This window comes from Ammospiza nelsoni, chromosome 11 (assembly GCF_027579445.1).
Source record: "Ammospiza nelsoni isolate bAmmNel1 chromosome 11, bAmmNel1.pri, whole genome shotgun sequence".
Taxonomy (NCBI): domain Eukaryota; kingdom Metazoa; phylum Chordata; class Aves; order Passeriformes; family Passerellidae; genus Ammospiza; species Ammospiza nelsoni.
The window spans coordinates 2,771,958-2,797,860 of NC_080643.1; the positions used below are offsets into that span (position 1 = coordinate 2,771,958).

Sequence of the window (25,903 nt, forward strand, 5' to 3'; positions counted from 1 at the left end):
TTGTGCTTTTATAAAGAGCTTTTTCCAGACAGAAATGGTATCAAACAGGCCCAAAATTATTAAAATGACTTTAACTGTGATCATTCAGACAGAGAGGCAAATCAAATCACATCCAAAACACTTAATTGAAAAGAAAAATATTGTATTAAAAAGAAAAATATGCATTTCTAACCAGTACATGGGGCTGTTTCCTCATCACTGCACGGTCAAGCTGTAGTTCTACATCTGAATCCTTCTCCCCACTTTACTGCATCTAGAAATAAAGAAAGAGTTGTGAGTTGTGTAATGGCATGTCATATGTTCAATTTATCTAAAAGCAGCACCTTTATCAGTACAATTCCTTTGCTTTAATTTGTTTTCCCCTGTATGCTGAGTTTCTGTCTGATCTCATTCTCCTTGCCCTTCATTTATCTGGAAAAGGAGAGGTTTTTCCATATTTAAATAACAGAAGCAACATACCCCATGGAACAGAGGAAAAAATGGGCTGAAGTGAGAAGATCTGATTTTTATTCTAAACCCGGTTTGTGGCCTTGGAACAAGGCACTTTTCTGCACATTTCCCCTCTCTTGCTTTGCCTTTCTTGTCTGCTTACATTACAAGCTCTCTGAAGCCTTTTAGGTGTTTATACAGCACCAAACAGATAAGATTCAGCTTTCCTCAGAATCACAAGATAACACGAACCCAGAAACAATAAATCTTATCAATCACCACCTACACTGTTGCTCTCCTAACATGAAACACGTTTCAAAGTGGTTTTCAATAGTTACCTTCCTTTAAAGGAAAAGAAATAAAAACAGCTCGTGGGAGAGAAGTGCATCCAAGAGGAAACAGATCCCTTAACTGTTTGTTTGGGTTTTTTCCCAATACATTCCACCTGTTTTAACCACATTGACCAAGAGCTGCATTTCTGTATTTTAATACAAGGACAGGACTCATCTCTGCCATTGACCTCGCTATTCCCACCTAGAGCTGGGTCACAGGATGCTCCACAGGGTGCTGGGAGCAGCAAAAGCCTGGAAAAGATTCTGGAGCTCTAATCCCACTTTTCCTGCTTTCCCAAATGTTACAGCTCGCACAGTGCAAGCACCACACCAATCCCTGTGGGCAGAAGGAGCACACAAGCACCATTTTGGTGTGGTTTTACCTCTCTGGGTCGCCTTTAAAAGTGATTTTCTTTCCAGCCTCTCAGTGAGAATGACAAGATATTCAGAGAGTCTTGAGGGAGAAGAAGTGATAAAAAGGAATTCATCTAACCTATTTTACTTCTTGTCACTGCCTGATAATCTCTTTATCTGCTCTCATCTCACCAGGTGCAGACAGAGTTATTTATTTCCCCATGGACAGGGCCAATCCCTCTCCCAAAGCGCCCACATGCACCTGGACTTCCTTTCCCAGAGTGTTTCAAATCCATATTGCAAAGTGCCCCTGAGCTTTTGGGGTAAGCAGAGCCAACCTCAGCACGCACAGATGCAAACACATAAAATGTCAGTGCTTATTGCCACACACACATCTTTGGCCTTTCAGGGAGCTTCTGTGGCCATGGGCACGCAGGGAACATTTGCAAGAATCTCCCCATCAACAGAAGTTTGCAGTTTCACTGAAACACAACCCACTAGCACATATATTTTACAGTTTGACCCCTCTGTCGATAAATTATGGTTTTGGTGCGAACACAAAACATTTTCTACAGCTCCGTGGTGATTTAGGAACCGCAGCTCTACTTTCAGCTGCACCTTAATCCTTCTCGACTCCTGTTGAGGCTGCAGCCCAGCAATGTTTGCTGTGCTGCTGGCACTGCACCCGGCCTTTCAGAGAGCCTGCACCTCCCCGGAGCAATGTGACTGCAATTTGTAATGCCAAATGCAAATCTCCCCAGGCACAGCCTGTGCCAGCTGGGCACAGCCCAACCCAGCTCTGCCCGCCTGGCCCAAGCCTTGCAAGACAGGCCTGGGCTGGAAAGGAGAGCAAACCCCAACCCAGCCCTGTGCAGAATCACCAGGGCTGCAAAGCAGAGTGGAAAAATCCTTCTGCCACCAAGCAGGCCAGGACAGAGGCCATTTTCAGGGTTTCAGTTTGTCACAGGGCTGGATTCAGGGGGCTCTGGACAAGGTGCTGTTATCACATCAGGGCCAGACTTCCTGCCATTGCACTGCCCCTGTTAGCTCTGGATTAAGCCAATTCCCCTGCAATTGATTAAAAGCTCTCCCCTGTCGCAGACATCTTGTCATGAAAATCCTTTCCTTAGGATTTTTCCTCCTAAGAAGCCTCAGGAACAAAATGTAAACAATGGTTATCTGCTGCTGTGGAATGCAACAGGTGCATCTGGGATTGGTCTCATGTAGATGTTTGTAATTAATGGCCAATCACAGTCAGCTGGCTCAAACTCTCAGCCCAAGCCACAAACATTTTTATCATTCTTTTCCTTTCTATTCTATTCTTAGCCAGCCTTCTGAGATGAAACCTTTTCTTCTATTCTTTTAGTACAGTTTTAATGTAATATATATCATAAAATAATAAATCAAGCCTTCTGAAACATGGAGTCAGATCCTCGTCTCTTCCCTCAACATAAGACCCCTGTGAACACCATCACACTCCTCTGTATTAAAAAAAAAAAAAACAAATCTCCTGTTTGTTTAGAGACATGGGAGGGAAAAGAAGAAATTCAGCACTCTTTCAACCTGAGATTCTGAGGGAGGAGGAAATGATGATTTGTATCTCTCCCTCCTCCCATTTTTTAATCTCTCTCAGAAATCACAGCAGAGAACAGTAACTCAAATGCTTTATAGCTGAATTCATTTCCATCAGCTGTCTCCTATCTTTGCCAGTTGTTTGTCTGCTTCTCCCATTTATGCTGTGCAGCCTGGACTTATCGATCTTGTAAGCTTTAAATTACAGCTATCCATGGGAAAAAAAAAAAAAAAAAAAAAAAAAGAAAAAGGCAAGAGGAAAACCACAACAGGAAAAAGCAAGTCTAATAAAGGATTTCTGAAGGGCTGCTCACTTTTGGTAAAAGAAAATCTTAATGGCATTTCCTGGAGAGAAGGTCTGTGGGGCTGAAGTTATTAGGGGACTGTGTGGACAGAGGACAGGCAAAAAAAGCTGTCAGATTGAAGGGTTTATATCAAAAACATTTCCAGTGAAAAGTGTAGGAAAACTTGGGGGGAAAAAAATACAAGATTTATACAAGTATCAATCAGCTGATTTATAGCACTGGGTTTATTAGAGCCAGCCAATTTACAGCAGCTCTTGTGGTTTCAGGCTGAGTTTAAACACTAAGAATTCACTGCTCCCCAAAACCACTGGAAATATTTCCCATGACAAAGGCAGAGCAGGGGCAGAGCTGATTTCTGTGCCCAAGTGCACCCACTGCAGCTCAGAGCCCCTCAGGGGCTCCCTCCAGAACTGTGGGGCTGTCAGACAATCATGGAATCACAGAATGGCTGAAACAGACCTTAAAATCATCTCACTGCAACCCTCCTTCCATGGGCAGGGACACCTTCCACTTAAAGAGCTCCCTGAATCCCCAGGATCCTCCTGCACCCCCAACCCAATATTCCTGCAGGGATCCTGCAATTCTCCAGGGAAGATTATCCAGCATTTGCCCAAGACTTTTCTACAACATGAAGGAAAAATTGTGACTTAAAGACTTCTGTTCCAGGTGTTCCCACCTGGGAAGGGAAAGGGGAAGGGGAAAGGAAAGGTGTCGTGGTTTCAGGCTGAGTTTAAACACTAAGAATTCACTGCTCCCCAAAACCCACTGGAAATATTTCCCATGACAAAGGCAGAGCAGGGGCAGAGCTGATTTCTGTGCCCAAGTGCACCCACTGCAGCTCAGAGCCCCTCAGGGGCTCCCTCCAGAATTGTGGGGCTGCCAGAGAATCGTGGAATCACAGAATGGTTCAAACAGACCAGGGGAGAATTCCCTGCACTCAGGTGGTCACTCCTGCCTGGCAGTGTGGCACAGAGGTGCCTTGGGGACATCCCTGATCCCCGTGTCCAGCTGGGGCTGCTCGCTGTCTGAGCAGAACAGGAGCAGGGCTGGCATCACCCCCTGCCCCTGGCCATGCCACAGATGGCACCAGCAGCTTCCCAGGCTCCTGCACCTCCAGCTGGCACAGGAGGAGCAAACAAAGAGGGATGAGCAGTCCCTGCTGCAATGTGACCTTCACATCCCAGCCATGCATCGCTCCTGACACATACACACAAGTGACAAAGGCAGAACCCGCCAGTCAGCCTCTGATAATGCTCTGGAAATGACAAATAAATATTTAAATATCACTTGAGCTGTGCCTGCTGCAGATCCCTGCAGAGCAGAGCAAGGTAATTCACAGATTTGTCCTGGAGGACTTGAGGAAGAGGAATGGCATCAGAGGAGGGGAATGCTGGCCAGGATGGAGCTCTGGCCGCTCCTGGAGCCAACCTGCTCCCCCAGCCCTGCTCTCACATCAAACCTGCCCTGACCCTGCTCTCAGGGCACTCCAGCAAGGCTGATCCTATTTCAGGGACCTGTGAGTGGCAAAGGGAGGCAAGGACCCAAATCCCAGCACCCAGGGCTGGGCACTGTCCCCATCCATTGTCCTCACCAGGGAGGCACGAGCTGCCCTTGTGCATGCTGACAGCTGAAGGGTTTGCAAGGAGGAGGTTCTGACAAGCAATAAAAAGATGCTTTAACCAGCTTGGAAAATAGCACAGGGTGAAGTGGATAAACTTTGCCAGCAAAAGGCCAAGGTCCTTACAGCTTATGGATGCCACAGCAATGCAAATGTGCTAAGGGGAGCATTTACAGTGATGTCTGACTAACAGCAAGTACATTAAATTAATATGGGTTGAGAAAGAAAAAAGAAACTCTTTAATAAAGAAATAAACATCCTCAATGTAATTTTACCCACATGCATTTTGAACACAACCAGCAAAGATGCAGTGTGCTGAGAAGAGTCAGCACAAGCATTTTTCTGTTCCTTAAATAATATGATTATTTTCTTTTTAGCAACAGTAGGAGATATTAATTGTACAGGAATAAAATTAAGGATTCTAGTTTAATAGACATGCTTTGCCCATATTTCAACTTTTCTCACCAGGAAAAAGAAATTAATAAAAATATGTTTGTACTCTGTGGGACATATAAAATAAGGTGGTTAGTAATTACTCCAAGCTCAGTGCTACAAGTTGCTCAAACAACTGTTTATTTATTACTGGAATATGAAGAATATGAAGAGAGCCTTGCAATACTAATCCCAGCTGTCTGGGCCCCCCTCATGATCCTGGCTGACAATTCCTGTGATTCACTGCACCAGTAAAAGAAGGCAGCCATGAACACATTTTTGTAAATCAAGTCTATTGGGCCAGATTTGGGTCCTCGACTGCTCAGGCATAAGAAATGTTATAGCTCTTTGCCAGTTCATAATTCAGGCGCTGAACTTAATAATATGGATATATGGCATTAAAAGCTGTTAGAATAGTTAGCAGGAGAAAATCACCTTGGCTCCAGCACCCAGCAAAGGCTCATTGCTGCACAGGCTCTCTCTGAGCCTTGTCATTACCCTGCCACAGCAGAGCCATATTTTCCCTAAAGAAAATGTCAAGGTCTGTGCAGAATCACCCGGGTTTCATGTTCACACCTCCAGTGAGCGCTCAGCACTTAAACCCAGCGCCACAACACGAATGAGTTGAGTTTAAATTTACAGAGCGCACCTGGCGCTCTTGTTGCCCCCTGAGGGCACCTGGCACTGGGGCAGGATCGCCTCTGTCGCTGTTCCCCTGCTGGCTCGATAAATCCTGAGAGTCCATAAAATCCAGCGAGCGAAACCGACAGCCCCAGCAGCCTGCCAGCACTTTGGGGTGAAATCCGGCACATTCAGCACCTGCCCATCCCTCAGAGTGATTCTGCATCTAACGGCCCCGAGGTTCAGGCAGCGCTCACGCTGCTTTAGCAACCTCCTAAAGCTCAAAGCTGCGTTACTGAGAGCTCCTCACCGCGCAGGATGCTCAAACCCGACGGCACATGGGCTGAGAAAAGGATTTCCCCAGGTGAAGGCAGCGCCCTGAGAGTTTGCACAGCAGCTGGGAAATAGCCAGCATTTTCCAGGAGACCAAGGGAAGCTTATCACAATATTGGGGTTTCAGGAATGAAGGCAGCCAGAAAACTTGGCCCTGTATTTTTGAAGATATAAAATATTCGAAAAACTAATGTTTCAGCTGTTCACACCCAAAGTCATGGTCGTTCTCAGGCAGTCTGGAGCAACTCTCAGCACAGAGAAACAGAATCCCCAAAAGATTGGGGTTGGAAGGGACCTTAAAACCCATCCAGTGCCACCCCTGCCATGGCAGGGACACCTCCCACTGTCCCAGGTGCTCCAGCCCCAATGTCCAGCCTGGCCTTGGGCACTGCCAGGGATCCAGGGCAGCCACAGCTGTGCCAGGGCCTCAGAACCCTCCCAGCAATAAATTAATTCCCAATATCCCATCTAAACCTTCTCTCAGTTTGAAGGTAAATAGCACTCAAATAAATCAGTGTAGCTTTTTGAAGTTAAAATTTATTTACCCCATCTGACAAATCATTTCCTTGCTTCCTGGTTTAAAATTTGTATGCAAATTGGACAGAGGATATTTTTGTACTCTACAAACCAGAAGTCAATCCCATGCAAGCTGTCATGAGCATGAACTCAGAAAGATCACAAGGACCTAACCCATGGCACTGAGTGAAAATAACAGGCAAAGAAGTTTGAAAGTTTTTTAAATGATCTGTTTTCTGCTGCCCTTTTCATAACAGATTTAGAGCACCGTTTTAATGAAGGATGATTTTATTTCCTGTTACAAAGATAGTTCACTGTTAAACTATAATTTTCACATTTTTTTCCCAGGAAATGCCCTTTAAATGCACTTGAAAATTTTCCAATATGGAAATTGGAAACTGAACCCTATAATATGTGATTCTATGCTGAGATTGCTAATTATCACACAAACTAATAAGTAACTTATTTGGCATCTAAAATGATAAGCAAATGACAAAAGAAGCAAATTAAGATTTCTACACCAACTGGCAAATAATTTACAGACTAAGAATCCTCTACAGACAGACATAAAAAAGTGGATGACTTTCAAGCAGAAGGAAAAAATGAAGTCTGTAGTCTGAAGTTGCTCATTATCCCTCATTTGTTCAATTCTTATCTTGATTTGGTCATCAACTCCCTGCTTGCTTGTTAAGATGGTCAAGCCATGCAAACAAAGTGACATTTGTTCCCATAACAACATTGAACCCTTATATAGCATTTTTCATCATCAAATCTGCGAGCCTTCTGCGAAGAAGGAGAGCTTTGTTATTTATCCCCAACGCAGATAAGGAAATTACAGCAGGGGGATAATTGCAGAGCCAGAAATAAAACTTCCGAGTCCCGGCTAATGGCCCAAGCAGCAGCACAGGGCATTTGATTAACACGGGAGACAGCTGAGGTCAGGATGGGCAATTTGAGCATCCCAACTTGTGCTCTGCTGAAAGCACGAGGAGGAAAGAGCAACTGAGAAAAGTCATCAATTCAAGGAGTGCTTCACACTGGCACTCCAGGCTTCAAGTGTGCTTTAACTCCTTCTGCCCACACACAGGCACCAAGACTCCACACCAGCAGCCCCTCAGCAAGAAAGGTCATCAAGAAGATGTTTAATTTATTATGGTACTCCAAGTACTTGGAGTCTAATAGGATTTCTTTTTTTTTTTTTTTTCCTATCAGAAAAAAAAATACGTGTTTCTGCTGGAAAAGGAATTCTATAGGAGTAAAATTAGTTTAAAACAATGTCAAGACAACAGAATTTTCCTCAGAAGGGATTATTGAGTCAGAATTATTCCTCAGGAATTTTATGCTGTTAAACAATTTTGTTGGGAGTGCTTCACACTGGCACTCCAGGCTTCAAGTGTGCTGTTAACTCCTTCTGCCCACACACAGGCACCAAGACTCCACACCAGCAACCCCTCAGCAAGAAAGGTCATCAAGAAGATGACTAATTTATTATGGTACTCCAAGTACTTGCAGTCCAATAAGATTTTTTTTTTTCTATCAGAAAAAAATACATGTTTCTGCTGGAAAAGGAATTCTATAGGAGTAAAAGGAGTTTAAAACAATGCCAAGACAACAGAATTTTCCTCAGAAGAGATTATTGAGTCAGAATTACTTCTCAGGAATGTTATGCTGAGAAACATGTTTGTTGGAAGAGGCCATCAGGAGGGGGCTTTGGTGCCCATCACCCAGTTAAGAACTGGAAGTGGACAAAACTTGAGTCAGCCTTCACCAAATGGGGCCACAGATGACTGAGATCTCCTGGCAGCACTGAAATTCAGGAGCAGTTTGGCTTGCTCGGGGAGGTGGGAGTTGTAAGGCCATGGCTGATGGCCCTGGGGGCAGGAGGGCACAGGAAAACTCCCTGATCCTCATGGAAAACCTCCCTAACGTACAAGAACGACCCACAGTCCCAGTGGGTGGGAAGTGGAGCAGTCGTGGCAGAAGGCTGGCTTGGCTGGACATGGAATCCCTGACCGAGCTCCAACACAGAAAGTGAACAGAAGGTGGGAGTGGGGACTGCCCAGGAGAGCTACAGAAACCTGGCCCAAACTGCAGGGAAAAAGGAGGGAAAGCAAATAAAATCCAGGTGGAGCTGAAGATCTGTGGTTTTTAACACAGGAAGTTTAAAATTCTTGGTATCTAGGGTTCTAACAATAACTTAGCAGCACATAACTTAGGAGGAGAGCTGGGAGAACTGGGTTTGTCCAGCATGGAGAGAGAAGCCCAATTCCTGTTTTCAACCCAACAAAGCCCAGAGCAACCAGATTTAAGTTCAAAGTCAACATTAAGCTCAATGCCAATGTTCAACAGGAGGAGCTCCAAAGGTCCCTTCCTACTTATCTTCTTCCACAATTTTAATGGTTTCTCCACTTCTGGTGAAGGAGAAGGCTTCTCCTTCTTCCTTCCCTTCACCCTGCTCATCAGAGTGCACTCACAGCAAATTATAGTTTTAAATAATTATTGTGACTTGGTGCAGCGCTTTCAAACACAATTCAAAATTCCATACATATTTGAGACGTGTCCAACTGCAGGTGAGCACCAGCATGGCCCAAAAGCCAGTCAGCTGGAGCCAATTACAGCCTGACCAGCCTCCCCTGACACCACAAGGCCTAATTGAACTTCTCCCCTCTGTGCAAGACGGAGATTTTTGCCTTTTGCACAGAAGCCCGGAACGAAGGGTTTGCTGCTCTGAGCCTCTGCAAAGCAGGATCATTATCAGAACATAACCATCAGAACAGGAGATGTCTGCACTGATTAAAATAATGCTATTCCACCTTCTCAGAAAAGAAAAAAAGACCCAAACCACTTCCTCTGCAACGATGTTTAGTCCCAGACACCCATTTTTACCCTCCTGGCAAACAGAAAACGTGAGCAGGAGCAAGTGACACACAGGCAGATTTAAAATTAAACTTCAAAAGCAAGTGGTTCATTAAGGAAACCAAGACATGTCTGAATGATTGTTAGCTACAGTCTAATAAAACCTGGTTTTAAAGAGGAGGAAAAAAAATAAGGCTAAAAATGCATGTTGACTGAAAGATATAAACTTACAGTGGAAATCAATTGGTATTTATAGCTGCTGAATAATGCACTCATTACTATTCATTCTCATTACTGTGCATTTTGCAACTGTCACAAGAAATACAGTGACTGACTGACTGACAGCTTTTAAAATATTTTTATGCCTCAAGAACCAAAATAGCTGAAAGAGAGCTGGAATTACAAATTCAAAAAGACTGGACAAACTGCCAGTAGTGCAGCAATCTAACCATCTCTTAATTCCTGGTTTTAAGTTCAAATCTCCCCAATATTCTATGTTAATTAGAATAATCATTTTGCTCTTCTGCCTTTTTTGGGGGGTGGAATCATGTTTCACTTCTATGTGGCTTTGTTATATGAAAAATCCCTGTACATCAGGAAGGGTACGAGCAACATTTTCCCCTAATTAGTCCATAAAAATGCTAATTTCTCTAATGAATCAGATTGAAATATCACAGGAGTAGGTAATAGCACAAATACAGAGTTTGCTTATGGGGTAGGCTTTTGCTAATCACTACCACAGCACTGGGCAGCTCACAAAGCCAGCACTCTAATGAGGTTAGAGAGGCAAGACATGCTCATCTGAATTTTTTTTGGTATAAAAAAGAGACAGTTACTTGCCTGTGCAGTCACAGCACCCTTGAATTTGTGTCTGTCTGTGAAGAAAACCAGATCCCCAGCATTTACAGCCCAGCTCTTCCATCCCCACACGCTCAGGTCCTCTCTGCCTGTTTACTCAAGCTGAGGATGGGGCCATAAATCTTTATCCTGCCCAATTTCATTGTTAACATAATCCATTTCTGAGACAGATAAAATAATACTGCCCTTTTTTTTTTTCATGGACCAGTAGCTAATAATGTCACCAGTTTGAATGATACAAGACTGAGATCATTGTCTGTCTGCCCCACAGCATCTTTCTCTCTGATTTTTTTCCTGCCCTTACGCTTTGGCTCCTGCCTTCTGTGCTGGCACATACTGAGGCACTTGTATCCAAGCTGCAGATCTAGGAAGGAGTGGTCTCTCTCCTAGTCAAAAATCGAGGAGAATCAATGAGCTCTTAGAGGAAATCTCCTGGGGTTTGACCTTCAGGGTGGCCTTTTACTCTTTAAACCTCATGTAAAACAGCGACTCTGCCAGTCAATCCTTAGTAAAAGATTTAAAGAAAGGGACTGTTGCCTATTGGTGACACCAGCAATCTAAGCAGGAATTAAGCAGCTTGAAAAAGCCTTTAAATTCAACTCACCATTCTCCCCGAGCTCTCCATATATTCTTTATGGGCCTGTGTTCCCCCAGCCCTTTGATCATTTGATATTGAAGCAATCTCTTGTTTAATACGCAGCTAAGATGACTGCAGGATAACATCAAAACAGGGGGGAACAGAAAGAACATGAAAGAATATGAAGTCAATGGCTTTGCCAATCACAATCCACAAACAGGGCTGGTTAAAAGGCTCAGCATTACAGAGCTGCCTTTATGCTCTCACAAAGCCTCACGCAGCGTTAAGGCCAACGACAAACTGAGACTAATGATTAAAACTACGCTGGGCTGCCTTTCTTCTGCTTTAATTGTTGCTTGCTTTGCTCAGAGGTAGCAGATCTGCAAAGCCAGCACCTGTCTTTGTCCCACAGGTTCTCTGCACCAGCTGGTCTCACCATCTTTCCATCAGCAATCAGAGTTTCCAAGCCAGGGTTTCCAATAAAACGTGGTCCATCGTCCTTGTGCCATCACAGATTGGTTTTGTTTGGAAGGAACCTTAAAGTTCATCTCTTTCCAAGCCCCTGCCATGGGCAAGGACACCTTCCACTAGACCAGGTTGCTCCAATCCCCATCCAAGCTGGTCTTGAACACCTTATAAAGGAGCTCCTCTAACAAATTCCAAAGGTATTTTTGACAAGAAGCAAAAAGGGAGAAGAGCGTTCACTGAAATCTCCCTCATGCTCCTCTAACATCAACCCACTGCCACAAAAAAATAAAGAAGAAACAAATCCTAGTTACACAAGACTTTGACTTCTTGATCCCCAACAACTTCCTGGTGCAGAATTAACACAACAACAACTTCCTGGTGCAGTATTTACACAAAAATCCCCAGCGTGTTTTGGACGCCAGACAGACGGAAAAGTTGATGTCTTCTGTCTAGAACTCCTCTCACACTTGGTTTTCATGCCATATTTCTTGGCTGCCTACACTCATGTTAATCTGCTAAAATCACTTTACCCACTTGGAAGGCAACGTTTCAGTGGTAGTCAGTTCTATTATTCATCACACAGGCAGCTCCATGACTGACTGACTGCTAATTATCCTTCCCTGCACCGCACCGACAGGCGCAGTCACGGCAGCAATTTATTCCTCCTCCCATGGAGCCACAAGGTGGGAGCTGAGCCCCATTGAAGCTGGTGACAAAGGCCCCACAGGTTCCAGCTGTGCTGGGAATTCATCTTTTAACAGGAAGAGACCTGCCTTAGGTGTTGTTTAGTGTGTGATGTCACCATCCTGAGATAACAGCTGACAGGAGGAGACCGCGCACGCTGCCAGTGGGGGCACAGCTCTGGGGGCTCTGCTCGCTGTCACATCCCTGTCACAGAGCCAGACAGGATTGTCCCACATTCCCTCCCAGCAGGGAACAGCCTCAGGTCTGCTCAAACCCAGTGTGCAGTTGCTGGGAACTTTGGGGTGATGGAGAAATCCCATTTACCTTTTCAGTTTTTTCAGACCCAGGGAGACACAATCCTCTCTGCAGAAGGAGTTTGGGACAGCTGGGGCAATGTAAATTCCCGGTGTAAATTCCCACTGCTCCTGAATTTCTTTAATAGAAGCAAGAGCCAAAAGGACAATAAATGAAGTGGCAAAGCAAACTTTCCCTGACTTCTTTTCTGTTCACCGTTCGAGACATGCTGGCAAAGGAGGGAACGCAGAGAAGATGAACATTGTCCAAAATGCTCACTTCTTCCACAACAAGTTGTAGTTTTCACTGGGAAATATTTTGTGTATGTAAATGAGAAACAGAAAATGAAATCCTAGCATTGATTAACACATTTCTGAATCACAACAGGCTTTAAGGATAATTTTGCTGCTTTGTTTGGGGTTTTCAAATAAGCTATGCTGACTTGTCCTTTCACCTTGTTCTAGTGCCTCAATCTCCCTTACTTACACAAAAAAAAGTATCTCATTTTTGCATCTTTTACTCCTATAGGGAAGGGGAGGGGAGGGGAAGGGAAGGGAAGGGAAGGGGAAGGGGAAGGGGAAGGGGAAGGGGAAGGGGAAGGGGAAGGGGAAGGGGAAGGGGAAGGGGAAGGGGAAGGGGAAGGGGAAGGGGAAGGGGAAGGGGAAGGGGAAGGGGAAGGGGAAGGGGAAGGGGAAGGGAAGGGAAATCTGTCTCCTGAGTGCAGCAGAATGAGGAGCCAAGCAGTCTGGAGCAGGTATTTGGGAGCAGCAGGTTTTGAGCAGCAGGTTTTCAGCAGCCACCCTGGCCAAAGCAAGCTGAGGGGTATTGTGAGTAAATCCATCTTTCTCATGTGGTTAAAAACCACAGGTACTAAGTTAAACTTGATGAATTTAAAGGTCTTGGTCAACCTGAATAATCTCTGGTTCAAATGAAAAAAATCCTCTGTGTGCAAGTTACATTTCAAGAACTTTACCCTAAAACAGATCCTCCAAATATATTAAAAAACTATTCAAGCCAAATTCACAGCCCAGTCCATGAGATTTTATTCAAATGTATTTTTCTGTTCTCTATATAAACTGATTTCCTCTTGCTCTCCTTTGTTCTGGGCAAGGCTCATTTTCCCTGTGCTATTCCAGTGCCACCAAAGCAGCCAGGCAACCTCTGAGGACAAGGAAAATCCAAGCTCCTCATTCAGGATCAGTCTCTGGAGCATCTAAACCACTGAAGCCTTAAACAATCTGAATTTCCTTTTCCGAAACCTCCTTATACTTGTTTTTTTAATGCAGAAAATTATTGCTTAAATTACCAGCAATTCTTATATATTGGAAGGACAAAAAGAAGAATGATAAAAATAAATAATGATTCCTATTGATATAGGCTATAACAAAGTGGTGTAAGTAGAGATGGGTTGTTAAAACTTCCTTGAAATACAAAGCATAATCCACCAGAGCAGCAGACCAGATTAAAAGTAGACAGCGAAATAAATAAATAAATAAAAATCAATGTGCACTGTAGTGGTTGTTTGCGAAATTAGACAATTAATTCTGTGTAAACCAACCTATCAGGAAGGCACACTGTGGGGATTCAGAGAGCTGATATTGCAGTACACTGGATCAGGGAAGAATGCTTTAATGAGATCCCTGGAGAGTCTCCATGGACTTGGACCATCCTCTCCAAAAGATCATTTTTACCCCATTTAACTGCCAGTGTGTTGTGCCTCTGATACACACATGAACAAAAAGAAAGCAAAAAATAAAGAAAAAAAGAAAAACCTGAAGAAAACCTGCAAATAAAGAGCACTATTAACACAATGACCAGGACCAATGAGAATGGTGCTTTTCAGGCTCAAAAAAGACATTATGTCATTTTCAACACATAGCAGCCATCAGAAAGAGCATCTGTGTATTAAACCACTGCACTTAAAGCCATTTACAGCCAGAGTAGCTGCAGCATAAAAAAAGCTTTTACACACAGGAGGGTGTAAAAAAAATCTATAATAACATTAATAAAAAAATAAAATCACATTGTGCTCACCAGAACAATCTGCAACCTGGCTTTTATTAAAATTTGATTTTTCTTTAAGTAAAGACCTAGGGTGGAGCTTGCCAAGTGCAATAAATGCCCCAGTTCAACATGATTTTTTCAAATAAACTGGAGAAAACAACCTTGAGCCCCAAACCCAAAAGGGTTGTATTTCAAAATGATCACTTGCTGTAAAATAACAGCTGGAAAGCAGCAAGGCAGAATGTTTTGGTGAGGAGCTGAGCAGTGGGGTTAGAAGCTGTTCTTCTGTTTGCAGATTCTCTGTCAAGACATGTACAACCACATTTATGCCTTCAATCTCAGCAATCAATACTCTCAGCTTCCAGAAATCTTTTCCAGGGAAGCCTGTGGATTTTTCTTACTCTTGTCTGCTTTACAGAGGTGTTTCTGCAACAGAGGCCTGAGATCAGAGAGGAAAATACCCTGAAAATTTGAAATGAAGTGCAAATAAATAAACAAGCCAACAGAGAAACCCTTGGAAACATTTAGGCCAGCCTGTAAATTAAGATGAATTCTTTTCTCTCAAACTCTACTGTCGCAGACATCTTTTTATGAAAAATCCTTTCCTTAGGATTTTTCCTCCTGAGAAGCTGAAAGGCCTCAGGAACAAAATGCAAACATTGATTATCTACTGCTGTGGGATGCAACAGGTGCATCTGGGATTGGTCTCGTGTGGTTGTTTCTAATTAATGGCCAATCACAGTCAGCTGGCTCGGACTCTTTGTCTGAGACACAAACCCTTGTTATCATTCCTTTCTATTCTTAGCTTAGCCAGCCTTCTGGTGAAACCTTTTCTTCTATTCTTTTAGTATAGTTTTTATGTAATATATATCATAAAATAATAAATCAGCCTTCTGAAACGTGGAGTCAGATCCTCGTCTCTTCCCTCATCCTCAGACCCCTGTGAACACCATCACACTCCTCTATTAGACCTTATGCAAGGACCAAATCTCTGCCTCAGCAGCACAAGGTGCTGGACAGCTCTAACTGAGAGCCCAAAGTTTATTTCCAGCAGTGCCGTGTTTTGGAAAATCAGCAGGTTTGGGAGTTGATGGGTTAAGGAGTTGACAGGAACACTCAGGGCTGAATGAATGCAAAGCGCCTGAATTCTCATTGCGCTGCTCCCATTTCACGTGGCCAGCTGATGGGACACCCCAAAATCCTAAAACAAAATCCAATCTCCAGGCTGGGAGAGGCCACCAGGAGAATTCCCATGGACAGGGAATTCCCACCTCCAGAGCCTGCTCTCCTCAGGGGAGCGCGCTCCAGCCTGCTCTAATCACCCCTAATTGATTTCACACCACCAGCAAACCCAGAAAGAGTTCAAACACAGTCTTTGAGTCCTAATGTTTACACGGGCAAACATTTGTTTATCTGTCAGCTGTGTAATCCCAGGGCCTCCGCAGAGCCTGGGACAGGCTCTTAAGGAGCTTTCTCCAGTTTTGATTAGCTGGCTGCGGAGCCAGCCCTACAAATATTCCTAACATTTGCACCCCATGGACCGAGTGCTTTGTCGAGCGCACTAATTGGTTCACAACCCCTGCTAAGTATCGGCCCTATCATCCCCCACTGCCAGGGGCTACGATCATCATTAGCCAAGCGACAATCTCCGGGAGAATTTGGGCTCCTTAATCTCCCTTCTCCCCGAGGACATCAGACTCATCGTGGGTTAAAGCTCTCCGAGCTGGCTCTGCTCCTTTCCGAGGCTGGATGCTCAGCGCTGAGGGAAAAACCACCTGAACGTGAGGGCACAAAGGAAATTTGTGGCCACGTCTCGAAAAAGGTGATCCAGAGGGAGAGATTTTGGTGCAGGGAGACAATTCCTGCCTGCACACACATTTCTGCAATTTCATTATTTCTAAGAGATGTATGAATTAACTGATGTCAGGTGGAAACAGTCCTTGATCAGCATCAAACCACAGAGACCCCAAAACATCCTGGATGGGAAAGTTCTGGGGGCTGCAGAACCCTGAGAGGCAGCAGAGCTGGGGACAGGAGCATCAAACCACAATGACCTCAAAACATCCTGGATTGGAAAGTTCTGGGGGTCACAAAACCCCTGAGAGGCAGCAGGGCTGGAGACAGGAGCATCAAACCACTCTGACCCCAAATCATCCCGGTTGGGAAAGTTCTGGAGCTGCAGAGCCCTTCAGAGCCAGCAGGGCTGGGACAGGAGCATCAAACTGCTCTGACCCCAAAACATCCTGGATGGGAAAATTCCAGGGGCTGAAGAACCCCTGAGAGGCAGAAGGGTTCAGGACAGGAGCATCAAACCTCAGTGACCCCAAATCATCCTGGATGGGAAAGTTCTGGAGCTGCAGAACCCCTGAGAGCCAGAATGGTTCAGGAGAGGAGAATCAAACCACACTGACCCCAAAACATCCTGGATTGGAAAGTTCTGGGGGCTGCAGAACTCCTGAAAGGTTCTGCAGGGCTGGGGACAGGAGCATTGAACCACAGTGACCCCAAATCATCCTTGATGGGAAAGTTCTGGGGGCTGCAGAACCCTGAGAGCCATCAGGGTTGGGGACAGGAGCATTGAACCACAGTGACCCCAAATCATCATGGATTGGAAAGTTCTGGGGGCTGCAGAGCCCTGAGAGCCATCAGGGTTGGGGACAGGAGCACCAAACCTCAGTGACCCCAAATCATCCTGGATGGGAAAGTTCTGGGGGCTGCAGAGCCCTGAGAGCCATCAGGGCAGGGGACAGGAGCACTGCAGAGGGAGGAGCAGAGCAAGAGGTGAAACACACGCCAGCTGCTGGAAGAAAAGGTGAAAAGGAGAATAAAGGTGGGGAAATGAAAGGCAGACTGTGAGGAGATGTCATGTCCTCAGTCAGGCAGAGCCCGCACAAAGAGGAGCAGCTCCAGACAAGGCAGACCTGACCTGGTCAGGGCTGGGACAGGAAAATGGAGATTTAGGCAAGGAGGTTCCTCTGTGCTCTGTTTCATCAGGAAGAAAATTCTGCTCTTAAACTTGGGACATCCTTTCACACTTTAGATCCTTTCATGTTCTTCATCCTTTCATGTTTTAGATCTGGAGTGTTAAGGTTTGCTTTTTTTTTTTTTTTCCTTTAAAAGCCATACAAATCTCAGACACCAATTTCCTGGAATAGCTGAAAAATCCCCACCACGATGAAGAGGGACATCCTCTCCTCACTGCACCTCTCCCCATCCAAAGTGGGAGCAAACACCTTGGCAGGCACAAAAAGCCCCTCCTGGCCCTCTGAATTCCTGCTTGGACACCAAATTCTTCCTCTTAAGAACACCTGTGCTCACTGATGCTGGAGACTCACCTGATAAATAAGATGTTAAAGCACCAGTCACCATCTGGAGGTGAAGGGGAAAAGGTAGAGGGGGAAATGCAGCTTGGCCTTTCTGAGGTTTCCAGAAGGGAAAGGGTTGTTAAAGAGTGAATGAAAGCAGCTCAGTGATGGACAAAGCCTCTCTTTTGTCCAAATTTGTACAAGGCAAACTCAAGCTTTGGTACCAGAGCTGCCCTTCTGCATGGAGAGTTTTATTTTCCTTGAGCCACACTGAGAAATCTCTGCAATTTGGAGCTTTGGAAAGCCTGCAAATTCACATTTAATTTGAAATTATATCCTCCCTGTTAAAAAATGCCTGGGGGGCAAGTCACTTATGAAAGAAAAAAAAAAAAGGAAATATAAATCTGAATCTTCTTGTCTGCTCTGAGTGGTAACATCTGCCACTGAGAGTGCCAAAGACAGGATGAAGTTGTTCCTCAGAGAGGAGCACCCAAATAAAACAATATCCTAAAACAGAAGGAATCTGAACCCCCTCCCAGGCAACACCTAATTAGTAATTATTAGGAAGAAATAAACTTTGGTGTATGAGCTTTCCAGCACTTCTCATGTGCCCACACAATGCAAAACCCCTCATCTTTATTTATAAATAGAAGATATAAAAGTAATTGTATGGGAACATTCATGAAAACACATTATAGGTGTGTAATATCAAATTTCAAAGTTCATAGCTCAGGAATAATTCGAAACATTTCATATGCTCCACATTGAGCTGCTTCACTTGTGTTTGTTTCCCTTTCAGGCACATCAGATGTTGATGTACTCTGATTATTTCCAGGGAAGATAAATGTGATATCAGATTCAAGAGCCCAAGGCTAAAACCACTGCCTGTTGCACAAAATGGTTTTGAAACAAAAACAAAACTATATCTATAGATGTATCTCCCAAATGATTTTATTTTTCCATGTACTGCCACCATGGTTAAACAATTCTGTGCAAAACCATGCAAATATAGTAATTTAACTAATTGTGTGCACAATTAATGCAATAAAAGCCCCAGTTTAAAGAGACTTTTCAAATAAACTGGAGAAAACGACCTTGAGCCCCAAACCCAAAATGCCTGTATTCCAAATATATAAATGTATTCCACATTTATATGTTCCACATCCAAATATATGTATTCCACATATATAAAAACATAAATATATAACCATAAATATATATATTCATAAATAAATATTTCATAAACACTTTATCCACTCAAATTTCAGCCTGCTCAGAAATGCCCAGGCCTCTCAGTTCAAAGCAAACAGTGAAAACCCTTGCAGGAGACAGTTACGGGATCATCCATCCAGGGAGACATTAATTTCCCATCCTTATATTTAGAAGCAACCTATGATCTAAAACATGAGGCTTCCTCAAGGGTCAGAATGGATTTGTTTCATTTGATGTCACTGAAGTTAAATTCCCCAAATAGCCCCTGGCCTTCAGGAGGAGAGGGATTCAATTGGATTCTCTGCTTTCCACAAAAATGAATAAAAATCACCTCGATTGGAAGCATCTGCTCAGCAGCCCAAGGTGCTCAGGGTGCAACTGAGATGAGGATTCTGTACAGAATGCCTCAGAAAGGGCTGAAAGAATTATTAATAATAATTATTAGCAATTCAGATGCGCTGATTTATTTTTGCCTTCGACGCAAAGCAGAACTGCACTCAAAAATTAGAGATGTAAAAAGGACTAAATAAGAAAAAAAAAAGGAAAATATTAAAAGTCCCTTTAAGAAAGGAATGAGAAGAATCCCCAGGATTTCATGCACAGATGAAGTGTTTCAAGGAATGGACATGACAGACACAAGTATTTATGAAAACAGGTGAGACAAGGTCAAGGAGCCACTGCAATGATCACGCTGGAATTAAGACACAGCACATTTAAAACAAGAGAGAAAATCACCATAATTACCTTTGTGACCCGTCTGACACAGGAAAAGTTATTGATACAAAGGGCAGGATGATTAGGAGAATGATTAGGTATTTCAAGTGCTAATGATGATGCTTTCCCAACGCAGGAGAAGAATTTATAAGCGCTATTGATCTCATGTTTCAGGATGGAAGTCATGCTGGAAGTGCTTGGGAAGAAGGGAAAATAAAATAAAATAAAATAATAAATAAAATAAAATAATAAATGAAATAAAATTTAAAAAATAAAACATAACATAAAAATAAAAATAAAATTAAATTAAATTAAAATAAAATAAAAGAAAATAAATAAATAAAATAAAAATAAATAAAATAAAAATTAAAATAAAATAAAATAAAATAAAATAAAATAAAATAAAATAAAATAAAATAAAATAAAATAAAATAAAATAAAATAAAATAAAATAAAATAAAATCTTTAAGGGACAATTTGTTCCTTAATTGTGATGAGGGTTCAGGGGAGGAGGGAGGAAGGTTTGGGGCTTTTCCCAGGGTGTTGAGTCAAGTGGTATTGGTTACTAACAGGGAGAGGATTCCAAGTTAATTGGATCTTTAATCGGATTGAATGGGGTAATTCCTACCTCTCTGCATTCCTAGTGGATGTCACAATGGCAGGAGTTAAATGCTGAAGGGCTGCTCTGATTTGAGAGCAGCTTCCAGGGGATCCCGGGGCAAAGACAATTATTGGGATGTCCACTGAGAAAGAAAATGATCATCAAGGTGGATATATTGCAGCAGGATTTGGGAATAATTATTGCCCACTCAGCCAGTTCTTACAGGTAGGGCACACATCCTTTGCTTTGTATTTTTTTCCCCAATAAATCAGTTTATTCCCATTTAGCAATTTTCCTAGTTCCAAGCAGAATATGGCCATAACCAGCCCAATTCCACACTCTGGTACTCAGTGCAAAATGTCCAAGGCAGAAACAGAGCTGCAAGTAATTGGAGCTCTAATTGATTCCAAAGAGTTGATGGTTTTGTTAAATAGTCCAAAGAAAATCTGTTCCTATTTCCACTGAAAAGATCCTGAAATAGTGACTCTCTTCCAGTCTGAAAACAATGCAGGGAATGTTGTTGAATACAGGTAACACCTTTGGGATGGAGTTGTGAAAATCCAGCATTATGTGAGTGATTTCCCTCCACACAACCATGGCAGAATATTCTCTGCTCTGAAAGTAAAGAAGAGTTTTGGAAATTTTTCTGGAAAAGTGATTTCCAGTCCTGGCTAAAGAGCTCCCATGATAGCAAAATCACTGACAGTGTTTAAGGCATCTGTTTCACTTCCCTTATAGCTGAAGATCCACAGGAAAAAAACAGCAACAAAGTCACCTGGAGCATGACTGCACTGCCCCACAGAAAATACACAATATTGGGTGTAAATTAATGATTATCGCATTATTAATAGAGTAATAGAGTTGTAATAGAGTTACATGTTTCTTGGAAAAAAGAAGTCTCAATCACTGCTCTGGTGAAACAACTTCGGAGGACAAACATACAAAGAGAACCCATCAAAAATCCTGAGACCACTGAGATTTCCCTGTGGGATTTCCTTGGTGCCTTAAATTTCAGCTTTCATATTTCCCAGACTCTGCACTGCATTCTGTGACTCTGAACTCCACACACAGCGTCAGCAGCTCTCCTCACAGCTCGGTCCCACAGAACAATCCTTGTCCAGCCCAGAACCAAGGACACCAGGGCTGCAGCTTCAGCCCAAAAAGTGCAAACAGCAGGGAATGGAGGGGAGCAAACTGGGAGGGTGGGACTGCATCACCTGGAGCTGGGATTGGACAATGAACCCCAACATGGAAATGGAGCAAAACTGATAAAAGTGTGAGAACTCCTGACCCTGATCCACCTTGGGTGGGGCCATGTCTGAGCTCTTGTACTGCCCAAGGTTTATCCTTTGAAGGACACGCCTTCATTTATTTATTTTAATAAATCCTATTATTTTAATAAATAAATTATCTATTTACGCCTATTTATTTTAATAAATCCCTACTTCATTCCTTTAACTCTGTTCCAGGCAGCCTCTCAAGGCATCATCCCGAAAATTTGGTCCAACGGCAGAAATATAAAGTTCTTCATTTCCTTTAACTCTTGTGTGTGTGACACCGATGGCAGCAAAGTGGGGGCACTCAGGAGACCCCAGTGATGGAATGGGGACATCCCACCAATGCCCAGGGACACAGGGCATGCCCTTTGCTCCAGGGGAGGGTGGCACAACCTTGGTGGGACCCCATCCTCGGGTCCATCCCTGCTCTTGGCAGCTCCATCCTCTCCCCCAGCACTGCCAAAAGCCCAGACCACAAAGAGGAGGTTTCTTTATCATCATTAACAAAGCCCAGAATCCAAAATTGCTGTTTTGACTGGGAGACAGATGACTCCAGCTCTGCCAACACCCAAGGTGCTCCCAATGCCAAAACTCACTTTGCTCACACATATGCTGCAATACTCCGAAACAGAAGCTCTGAAACTCCTTTCTTTGTCCTTTCAGTGGTTCTGTTCCTCCTTTTTGTGCTTCCCATATCCCTTTTCTTTCTTCTTCCTTGACTGCCCTTTGAATGCTCACACATTTTAAGGCCTTTGCACCTTTCTATACAGCACAAAACATATCCAGCAACTCATGTTTGATTGTCACACAAGGTATCCAGTCTCCATCTGAACACATCACAGTTCATTACAGTGGTTAATCACAGATAAAACAACAACAAAAAAAGTCTTTAATGTCTAATTTAAAATTGTCTGGCTCCAGCTTGCAGCTATTGGATTTGATTTTTCTTTTCTCTTCTTGATTAAAAAGCTGGATATGCTTTCCCCATGAAAATACTTGTCCCTGTAATCAAGTCCCCTCTCAATCCTCTTTTTGATGAGCTAAGCAGATTGAGCTCTAAATCTCTCACTGCAGGGAATTTTCTCCACTCTTCAAATCAATATTGTGGTTATTTCCTCGACTCTCCAGGTTTGTAAACCCTTTCTTTCAGCTGTTGACACCACAGCTGACCCTGGCTTTCCAGCACTCTCATGGATTCAGATAAAATCCCTGTGTGAAAGGATCCTATTTGTCCTTCATCCTGCGGGGCTGCCCTTGGATCCCTCAAGTGTCCAGGGCCAGGTTGGACACTGGGGCTGGAGCAGCCTGGGACAGCAGGAGATGTCCCTGCCATGGCACACTGGGTGGGATTTAAGGTCCTTTCCAACCCAAACCATTCCATGATTCTGTGAAACAAGATTGATGCCAGTTCCACACACCAGCCTTGTTGGGATTGTTTGGTTTTAACTGAGGTTTACAGCACACCACATCCAACAGCAGGAAACCCTGACACAAACCTCACTCATCCTCATTCATCAAACCTGTAACTCCTCCCGCACCAGAGAGGCCCAAATTATCTCTATTCTTTATTTTCATTCATTCCTATATCAACTTTTCCATTATTTTTCTGGGACTGGTGCCAAGCTCTCCAGACAATCATCTCTGACCTCTTCTGCTTTCCCCCTTTGCTCATGGGCTTCTCCTGCATTCCTGCAGAAGATACACAGGATAACGGAGCCAAAACCACTTTGCCAACATTGTATGACCCAGTCTTTTCCAAATACCATAACCAAGACTTTTCCCAACAGATACTGACAATCTGGCCTCTCCCTCCCACCCATCCCAGTTCAGCTGTCCCACAGGTACAGAGATGCCAAATCATGGGCTGAGAACAACACACGCCAAAAAGCCAGCACCAGAGCCTGCTCAGGAAAACTTTCAGAAGCCTCAGTGCTTTTCTTTAGCAAAATTTTGTAAATTTTATAAAATTTTGTAGAATTTTACTTTTAGGAGAATTCAGCTTTGACCCATCTATGTATTTCATCTGAAACTGGAGTGATATGATTCAAATTGAAGGACTAATGGGTTCAAACTGAAAAAATGGGAAATTTAGGTGAGATATCAGGAAGAAATCATTCCCTGTGAGGGTGTGGAGTCCTGGCACAGAGAAGCTGTGGTTGTCCCATCCCTGGAAATGTCCAAGGAGAGATTGGACACGGTTAAGCTACAACAAGATCTTTACGGTCCCTTCCACCCCAAACCCCTTCGGAATTCTGTATGATATCAGCTCAGTGAGAAGTTTGTTTCCCAGGAATTCCCTGCCCCCAGGAGCACATTTAGGATCAGGAACTGATTGAATTTCAGAGGCAGCCCCTGGCTGGGTGATGCTGAGTGGCCTGGACAGGCTCCCCTCTCCAAGGTGTGCTGCAAATCGCGGATTAGCGGCTCCGGCAGCGCCCGCAGCCTCGCCTGTCTGACATCGTTTACCTGCCCTGAAATTACAGTTCAATTACTGCAGCAATATCTCATTCAGGCAGAACAAAGAAAGGGAAAATATGCAAATGAGCACATTTAAATTCACTTAATTTAAAGGCTTAAAATTTTTAAGGGCACTTTCCCTCTCCGGGGACATTTGGGTTCAGGGATTATAAAATACATAAAGCTATAAATGGTTAAATGGGTTGTCATTGCCTGAGCATCCAAACTTTGCATACATTATTCTTTTCAGTGACTGCATTATATAATTAGCAGGGAAAATACATAACATTCCTGACGATATCCTAGCCAGGGATAAAAAATTTGGTCTGACCACCCATTTCAGGGAGCTTTGTGCACAGACCAGCTCAGCATACATTTTGGAGGATCACAGTGGAAAAGGTTTGTAGGGAGAATACTGCTTATCTGCTGAATGCAAAGATTATTCCAATTTTTTTTTGTGGTGCACATGATAAGATTGTGAATAACCCTCCAGGTTTGTTGCCTGCTGTGGTTTTCATGGTTGTTTTTTCATTAATGAACACTGAGGCATAATTTAATGCGCCAGAGATGAAATTTTCCTCTTGCTATGCAGCTGGAATTCTGTGAGGTTTCACTGCACAGGGATGTCTGACAGGGGGAATGGCTGACAGGGAAGATGTGCTGCTCTGGCAGGATAATGAGGTACAGTGCTCCAAAAGGCAGCATCCTGCTCATGGGGAAGGAGATGGCAGAAATTCCCTTTTCTTTAGGGGCTGCATCACCAAATTATTATTACAAAAAAGACAGAGAGGGACTGCTTGCAAGGGCATGCAGTGACAGAACAAGGGGGAATGGATTCAAACTGAAACAGCAGGTTTGGATGGGATTTTGGGGAGGAATTCCTCCCTGTGAGGGTGGTGATGCCTTGGCACAGGGTGCCCAGAGCAGCCGGGGCTGCCACATCCCTGGAAATGCCCAAAGCCAGCCTGGATGGGCTTGGAGCAACCTGGGATAATGGAAAGTGTCCCTGCCATGGCAAGGGGGAGGGATGAGATGATCCTTAATGTCCCTTGCACCCCAAGGCACCCTGTCCCTCTGTGATTACTATCTGGTGCCACCACACTGACTGCACTTCACCTTTAGCAAAGCTTTGTTCTGTAATCCCCTCAAACTGCTCCTTTTTCAGCAATTCCCTGGGATGTGATGCAGAGCTGGAGAGGCAAGCCCGAGCCTCTCCCAGCAGGTAAGCACTGTCTGGACAGGAATTAGCCCAAAATCGGGGTGAGCAGAGCCCTGGGCTGAGCTCTGCACACACACACAGACAGCAGGGAGGCTGCAGTTCCACAGGCTCAGCAGAGATCATCAAAATCCCAGGTTTAGGTGAGTCCAGCCCCACGCAGCCAATAACAGCAAGGTGCATTTGTCATGCAGGTGGTAAACCCTGAGCAATTACTGTGGATTTCAGTGCTAACCCTGTCAGTTTAATGGAGCAGGTATGGCTTAGCTCTGCACGGCTGGGACAGCCCTTTAATCACTGCTCCTCCTCACCCTACACGCCACTGCTGGCATCTGCGTGGCTCAGAAAACAGGAATACTCAGGGCTGTTTGCTGGGTATTTGTTCCCAGCCAAACCAGGAGACACTTGAGAGGAGTCACAGAGCTCCCAACTCTGCTGCCTGCAGAGCCCACGGGGATGGTGGAGTCTCCAAAATCCCAGATGGCTCCAGCCAGGGAAACTCAATCACCCTCAGCTGAAGCAGCCTCATTTGTATCAGTCAAGGGCCTGAGCCATTGCACCTCCTCCTCAAACTGCTGAGGCTGTAAATGAGATTTTCATCACTCCTGGGACAAAAAGCTGACTCTGCTGAGGTCACTGGGAGTTTGAGCATCCATTTCAGCGGCGCCATGACCTCACCAGTGCTCTCTGCCTGGGCAGTGTCCAGCCTGGAAGTCACCATGGATCATCCTAAAATATGTTAAATAAAACCTGCCACTAGAACTGGCGGATAGCAGTAGTTCAGTTCTGTGCCATTTTCCTCTGGCCAGATGCAACAAAAGGAATATTTATCTCAAAGGAATGGGGATGGTAATGAGCAATATTGCTG

General features: G+C 44.0%; 1 protein-coding gene across 6 annotated transcripts in view; it reads right to left on the bottom strand.

Moving 5' to 3' along the window:
* CHL1 (cell adhesion molecule L1 like) overlaps positions 1 to 25,903 on the bottom strand; it is a 132,330-nt gene that overhangs the window by 100,735 nt on the left and 5,692 nt on the right. For all 6 annotated transcript variants that reach the window (XM_059480388.1, XM_059480390.1, XM_059480387.1 and 3 more), the window contains exon 2: positions 173 to 253. The gene's annotated coding sequence lies outside the window, so the exon portion shown is untranslated. The remainder of the gene's footprint in view (positions 1 to 172; positions 254 to 25,903) is intronic.